The 8,204-nt window shown below is 39.5% G+C and overlaps 1 pseudogene; it reads left to right on the top strand.

Moving 5' to 3' along the window:
* The window catches only part of LOC115899249, a 19,463-nt pseudogene that overhangs the window by 969 nt on the left and 10,290 nt on the right, over nucleotides 1-8,204 (top strand).

Below are 8,204 nucleotides of genomic sequence, written 5' to 3'. Positions count from 1 at the left end.
TTCTGAGAAACTGCATTGCCATGTGTGAATGCAACTCACAGAGTTACACGTTTCTCTTCATTGATCAGTTTGTTAGCACAGTTTTCTGGAATCTGCAATTAGATACTTCATAGCGCAATGAACATTACAGTGACAAGGAAATAATCCACAGATGAAAACTAGAAAGAAGCTTCTTAGAAACTTCTTGGTGATGTGTGAATTCATCTCACAGAGTTACACTTATGTTTCGTGGAGCAGTCCATTAACACTGTCTTTGGGGAAACTGAGAAGGGTTCTTTGGATCACATTGAGGCCTACGCTGATAAAGGAAATTTCATCCGTTCAAAACGTGAAAGAAGCTTTCTGAGAAACTTCTTTCTGATCTGTGAGTTCATCTCACAGAGTTACAAACTCTGCCTCAAGAAGCAGTTGCTAACACTCTCTTCGTGGAATCTGCAAAGTGATATTGGGAGCTATTGGGGCCCATGGTGATAAAGCAAATATCCTCACATAATAACTAAAGAGAAGCTTTCTGAGAAACTGCATTGCCATGTGTGAATGCAACTCACAGAGTTACACGTTTCTCTTCATTGATCAGTTTGTTAGCACAGTTTTCTGGAAATCTGCAATTAGATACTTCATAGCGCAATGAACATTACAGTGACAAGGAAATATCCACAGATGAAAACTAGAAAGAAGCTTCTTAGAAACTTCTTGGTGATGTGTGAATTCATCTCACAGAGTTACACTTATGTTTCGTGGAGCAGTCCATTAACACTGTCTTTGGGGAAACTGAGAAGGGCTTCTTTGGATCACATTGAGGCCTACGCTGATAAAGGAAATTTCATCCGTTCAAAACGTGAAAGAAGCTTTCTGAGAAACTTCTTTCTGATCTGTGAGTTTTCTCACAGAGTTACAACTCTGCCTCAAGAAGCAGTTTGCTAACACTCTCTTCGTGGAATCTGCAAAGTGATATTTGGGAGTCTATTGGGGCCCATGGTGATAAAGCAAATATCCTCACATAATAACTAAAGAGAAGCTTTCTGAGAAACTGCATTGCCATGTGTGAATGCAACTCCAGAGTTACACGTTTCTCTTCATTGATCAGTTTGTTAGCACAGTTTTCTGGAAATCTGCAATTAGATACTTCATAGCGCAATGAACATTACAGTGACAAAGGAAATATCCACAGATGAAAACTAGAAAGAAGCTTTCTTAGAAACTTCTTGGTGATGTGTGAATTCATCTCACAGAGTTACACTTATGTTTCGTGGAGCAGTCCATTAACACTGTCTTTGGGGAAACTGAGAAGGGCTTCTTTGGATCACATTGAGGCCTACGCTGATAAAGGAAATTTCATGTTCAAAACGTGAAAGAAGCTTTCTGAGAAACTTCTTTCTGATCTGTGAGTTCATCTCACAGAGTTACAAACTCTGCCTCAAGAAGCAGTTTGCTAACACTCTTCGTGGAATCTGCAAAGTGATATGGGAGTCTATTGGGGCCCATGGTGATAAAGCAAATATCCTCACATAATAACTAAAGAGAAGCTTTCTGAGAAACTGCATTGCCATGTGTGAATGCAACTCACAGAGTTACACGTTTCTCTTCATTGATCAGTTTGTTAGCACAGTTTTTGGAATCTGCAATTAGATACTTCATAGCGCAATGAACATTACAGTGACAAAGGAAATTACCACAGATGAAAACTAGAAAGAAGCTTTCTTAGAAACTTCTTGGTGATGTGTGAATTCATCTCACAGAGTTACACTTATGTTTCGTGGAGCAGTCCATTAACACTGTCTTTGGGGAAACTGAGAAGGGCTTCTTTGGATCACATTGAGGCCTACGCTGATAAAGGAAATTTCATCCGTTCAAAACGTGAAAGAAGCTTTCTGAGAAACTTCTTTCTGATCTGTGAGTTCTTCTCACAGAGGTACAAACTCTGCCTCAAGAAGCAGTTTGCTAACACTCTCTTCGTGGAATCTGCAAAGTGATATTTGGGAGTCTATTGGGGCCCATGGTGAAAAAGCAAATATCCTCACATAATAACTAAAGAGAAGCTTTCTGAGAAACTGCATTGCCATGTGTGAATGCAACTCACAGAGTTACACGTTTCTCTTCATTGATCAGTTTGTTAGCACAGTTTTCTGGAAATCTGCAATTAGATACTTCATAGCGCAATGAACATTACAGTGACAAAGGAAATATCCACAGATGAAAACTAGAAAGAAGCTTTCTTAGAAACTTCTTGGTGATGTGTGAATTCATCTCACAGAGTTACACTTATGTTTCGTGGAGCAGTCCAACACTGTCTTTGGGGAAACGAGAAGGGCTTCTTTGGATCACATTGAGGCCTACGCTGATAAAGGAAATTTCATCCGTTCAAAACGTGAAAGAAGCTTTCTGAGAAACTTCTTTCTGATCTGTGAGTTCATCTCACAGAGTTACAAACTCTGCCTCAAGAAGCAGTTTGCTAACACTCTCTTCGTGGAATCTGCAAAGTGATATTTGGGAGTCTATTGGGGCCCATGGTGAAAAGCAAATATCCTCACATAATAACTAAAGAGAAGCTTTCTGAGAAACTGCATTGCCATGTGTGAATGCAACTCCAGAGTTACACGTTTCTCTTCATTGATCAGTTTGTTAGCACAGTTTTCTGGAAATCTGCAATTAGATACTTCATAGCGCAATGAACATTACAGTGACAAAGGAAATATCCACAGATGAAAACTAGAAAGAAGCTTTCTTAGAAACTTCTTGGTGATGTGTGAATTCATCTCACAGAGTTACACTTATGTTTCGTGGAGCAGTCCATTAACACTGTCTTTGGGGAAACTGAGAAGGGCTTCTTTGGATCACATTGAGGCCTACGCTGATAAAGGAAATTTCATCGTTCAAAACGTGAAAGAAGCTTTCTGAGAAACTTCTTTCTGATCTGTGAGTTCATCTCACAGAGTTACAAACTCTGCCTCAAGAAGCAGTTTGCTAACACTCTCTTCGTGGAATCTGCAAAGTGATATTGGGAGTCTATTGGGGCCCATGGTGATAAAGCAAATATCCTCACATAATAACTAAAGAGAAGCTTTCTGAGAAACTGCATTGCCATGTGTGAATGCAACTCACAGAGTTACACGTTTCTCTTCATTGATCAGTTTGTTAGCACAGTTTTCTGGAATCTGCAATTAGATACTTCATAGCGCAATGAACATTACAGTGACAAAGGAAATACCACAGATGAAAACTAGAAAGAAGCTTTCTTAGAAACTTCTTGGTGATGTGTGAATTCATCTCACAGAGTTACACTTATGTTTCGTGGAGCAGTCCATTAACACTGTCTTTGGGGAAACTGAGAAGGGCTTCTTTGGATCACATTGAGGCCTACGCTGATAAAGGAAATTTCATCCGTTCAAAACGTGAAAGAAGCTTTCTGAGAAACTTCTTTCTGATCTGTGAGTTCTTCTCACAGAGTACAAACTCTGCCTCAAGAAGCAGTTTGCTAACACTCTCTTCGTGGAATCTGCAAAGTGATATTTGGGAGTCTATTGGGGCCCATGGTGATAAAGCAAATATCCTCACATAATAACTAAAGAGAAGCTTTCTGAGAAACTGCATTGCCATGTGTGAATGCAACTCCAGAGTTACACGTTTCTCTTCATTGATCAGTTTGTTAGCACAGTTTTCTGGAAATCTGCAATTAGATACTTCATAGCGCAATGAACATTACAGTGACAAAGGAAATATCCACAGATGAAAACTAGAAAGAAGCTTTCTTAGAAACTTCTTGGTGATGTGTGAATTCATCTCACAGAGTTACACTTATGTTTCGTGGAGCAGTCCATTAACACTGTCTTTGGGGAAACTGAGAAGGGCTTCTTTGGATCACATTGAGGCCTACGCTGATAAAGGAAATTTCATCGTTCAAAACGTGAAAGAAGCTTTCTGAGAAACTTCTTTCTGATCTGTGAGTTCATCTCACAGAGTTACAAACTCTGCCTCAAGAAGCAGTTTGCTAACACTCTCTTCGTGGAATCTGCAAAGTGATATATGGGAGTCTATTGGGGCCCATGGTGATAAAGCAAATATCCTCACATAATAACTAAAGAGAAGCTTTCTGAGAAACTGCATTGCCATGTGTGAATGCAACTCACAGAGTTACACGTTTCTCTTCATTGATCAGTTTGTTAGCACAGTTTTTGGAATCTGCAATTAGATACTTCATAGCGCAATGAACATTACAGTGACAAAGGAAATAACCACAGATGAAAACTAGAAAGAAGCTTTCTTAGAAACTTCTTGGTGATGTGTGAATTCATCTCACAGAGTTACACTTATGTTTCGTGGAGCAGTCCATTAACACTGTCTTTGGGGAAACTGAGAAGGGCTTCTTTGGATCACATTGAGGCCTACGCTGATAAAGGAAATTTCATCCGTTCAAAACGTGAAAGAAGCTTTCTGAGAAACTTCTTTCTGATCTGTGAGTTTTCTCACAGAGTACAAACTCTGCCTCAAGAAGCAGTTTGCTAACACTCTCTTCGTGGAATCTGCAAAGTGATATTTGGGAGTCTATTGGGGCCCATGGTGATAAAGCAAATATCCTCACATAATAACTAAAGAGAAGCTTTCTGAGAAACTGCATTGCCATGTGTGAATGCAACTCACAGAGTTACACGTTCTCTTCATTGATCAGTTTGTTAGCACAGTTTTCTGGAAATCTGCAATTAGATACTTCATAGCGCAATGAACATTACAGTGACAAAGGAAATATCCACAGATGAAAACTAGAAAGAAGCTTTCTTAGAAACTTCTTGGTGATGTGTGAATTCATCTCACAGAGTTACACTTATGTTTCGTGGAGCAGTCCATTAACACTGTCTTTGGGGAAACTGAGAAGGGCTTCTTTGGATCACATTGAGGCCTACGCTGATAAAGGAAATTTCATCCGTTCAAAACGTGAAAGAAGCTTTCTGAGAAACTTCTTTCTGATCTGTGAGTTCATCTCACAGAGTTACAAACTTGCCTCAAGAAGCAGTTTGCTAACACTTCTTCGTGGAATCTGCAAAGTGATATTTGGGAGTCTATTGGGGCCCATGGTGATAAAGCAAATATCCTCACATAATAACTAAAGAGAAGCTTTCTGAGAAACTGCATTGCCATGTGTGAATGCAACTCCAGAGTTACACGTTTCTCTTCATTGATCAGTTTGTTAGCACAGTTTTCTGGAAATCTGCAATTAGATACTTCATAGCGCAATGAACATTACAGTGACAAAGGAAATATCCACAGATGAAAACTAGAAAGAAGCTTTCTTAGAAACTTCTTGGTGATGTGTGAATTCATCTCACAGAGTTACACTTATGTTTCGTGGAGCAGTCCATTAACACTGTCTTTGGGGAAACTGAGAAGGGCTTCTTTGGATCACATTGAGGCCTACGCTGATAAAGGAAATTTCATCCGTTCAAAACGTGAAAGAAGCTTTCTGAGAAACTTCTTTCTGATCTGTGAGTTCATCTCACAGAGTTACAAACTCTGCCTCAAGAAGCAGTTTGCTAACACTCTCTTCGTGGAATCTGCAAAGTGATTTGGGAGTCTATTGGGGCCCATGGTGATAAAGCAAATATCCTCACATAATAACTAAAGAGAAGCTTTCTGAGAAACTGCATTGCCATGTGTGAATGCAACTCACAGAGTTACACGTTTCTCTTCATTGATCAGTTTGTTAGCACAGTTTTCTGGAATCTGCAATTAGATACTTCATAGCGCAATGAACATTACAGTGACAAAGGAAATACCACAGATGAAAACTAGAAAGAAGCTTTCTTAGAAACTTCTTGGTGATGTGTGAATTCATCTCACAGAGTTACACTTATGTTTCGTGGAGCAGTCCATTAACACTGTCTTTGGGGAAACTGAGAAGGGCTTCTTTGGATCACATTGAGGCCTACGCTGATAAAGGAAATTTCATCCGTTCAAAACGTGAAAGAAGCTTTCTGAGAAACTTCTTTCTGATCTGTGAGTTCTTCTCACAGAGTTACAAACTCTGCCTCAAGAAGCAGTTTGCTAACACTCTCTTCGTGGAATCTGCAAAGTGATATTTGGGAGTCTATTGGGGCCCATGGTGATAAAGCAAATATCCTCACATAATAACTAAAGAGAAGCTTTCTGAGAAACTGCATTGCCATGTGTGAATGCAACTCCAGAGTTACACGTTTCTCTTCATTGATCAGTTTGTTAGCACAGTTTTCTGGAAATCTGCAATTAGATACTTCATAGCGCAATGAACATTACAGTGACAAAGGAAATATCCACAGATGAAAACTAGAAAGAAGCTTTCTTAGAAACTTCTTGGTGATGTGTGAATTCATCTCACAGAGTTACACTTATGTTTCGTGGAGCAGTCCATTAACACTGTCTTTGGGGAAACTGAGAAGGGCTTCTTTGGATCACATTGAGGCCTACGCTGATAAAGGAAATTTCATCCGTTCAAAACGTGAAAGAAGCTTTCTGAGAAACTTCTTTCTGATCTGTGAGTTCATCTCACAGAGTTACAAACTCTGCCTCAAGAAGCAGTTTGCTAACACTCTCTTCGTGGAATCTGCAAAGTGATATTTGGGAGTCTATTGGGGCCCATGGTGATAAAGCAAATATCCTCACATAATAACTAAAGAGAAGCTTTCTGAGAAACTGCATTGCCATGTGTGAATGCAACTCACAGAGTTACACGTTTCTCTTCATTGATCAGTTTGTTAGCACAGTTTTCTGGAAATCTGCAATTAGATACTTCATAGCGCAATGAACATTACAGTGACAAAGGAAATATCCACAGATGAAAACTAGAAAGAAGCTTTCTTAGAAACTTCTTGGTGATGTGTGAATTCATCTCACAGAGTTACACTTATGTTTCGTGGAGCAGTCCATTAACACTGTCTTTGGGGAAACTGAGAAGGGCTTCTTTGGATCACATTGAGGCCTACGCTGATAAAGGAAATTTCATCCGTTCAAAACGTGAAAGAAGCTTTCTGAGAAACTTCTTTCTGATCTGTGAGTTCTTCTCACAGAGTTACAAACTCTGCCTCAAGAAGCAGTTTGCTAACACTCTCTTCGTGGAATCTGCAAAGTGATATTTGGGAGTCTATTGGGGCCCATGGTGATAAAGCAAATATCCTCACATAATAACTAAAGAGAAGCTTTCTGAGAAACTGCATTGCCATGTGTGAATGCAACTCACAGAGTTACACGTTTCTCTTCATTGATCAGTTTGTTAGCACAGTTTTCTGGAAATCTGCAATTAGATACTTCATAGCGCAATGAACATTACAGTGACAAAGGAAATATCCACAGATGAAAACTAGAAAGAAGCTTTCTTAGAAACTTCTTGGTGATGTGTGAATTCATCTCACAGAGTTACACTTATGTTTCGTGGAGCAGTCCATTAACACTGTCTTTGGGGAAACTGAGAAGGGCTTCTTTGGATCACATTGAGGCCTACGCTGATAAAGGAAATTTCATCCGTTCAAAACGTGAAAGAAGCTTTCTGAGAAACTTCTTTCTGATCTGTGAGTTCATCTCACAGAGTTACAAACTCTGCCTCAAGAAGCAGTTTGCTAACACTCTCTTCGTGGAATCTGCAAAGTGATATTTGGGAGTCTATTGGGGCCCATGGTGATAAAGCAAATATCCTCACATAATAACTAAAGAGAAGCTTTCTGAGAAACTGCATTGCCATGTGTGAATGCAACTCACAGAGTTACACGTTTCTCTTCATTGATCAGTTTGTTAGCACAGTTTTCTGGAAATCTGCAATTAGATACTTCATAGCGCAATGAACATTACAGTGACAAAGGAAATACCACAGATGAAAACTAGAAAGAAGCTTTCTTAGAAACTTCTTGGTGATGTGTGAATTCATCTCACAGAGTTACACTTATGTTTCGTGGAGCAGTCCATTAACACTGTCTTTGGGGAAACTGAGAAGGGCTTCTTTGGATCACATTGAGGCCTACGCTGATAAAGGAAATTTCATCCGTTCAAAACGTGAAAGAAGCTTTCTGAGAAACTTCTTTCTGATCTGTGAGTTCATCTCACAGAGTTACAAACTCTGCCTCAAGAAGCAGTTTGCTAACACTCTCTTCGTGGAATCTGCAAAGTGATATTGGGAGTCTATTGGGGCCCATGGTGATGAAAGCAAATATCCTCACATAATAACTAAAGAGAAGCTTTCTGAGAAA

This window comes from Rhinopithecus roxellana, chromosome 8 (genome assembly GCF_007565055.1).
Source record: "Rhinopithecus roxellana isolate Shanxi Qingling chromosome 8, ASM756505v1, whole genome shotgun sequence".
NCBI classification, from domain to species: Eukaryota; Metazoa; Chordata; class Mammalia; order Primates; family Cercopithecidae; genus Rhinopithecus; species Rhinopithecus roxellana.
Note: the sequence above shows the minus strand (reverse complement) of the source record. Positions and strands in the feature narration are given on the sequence as shown.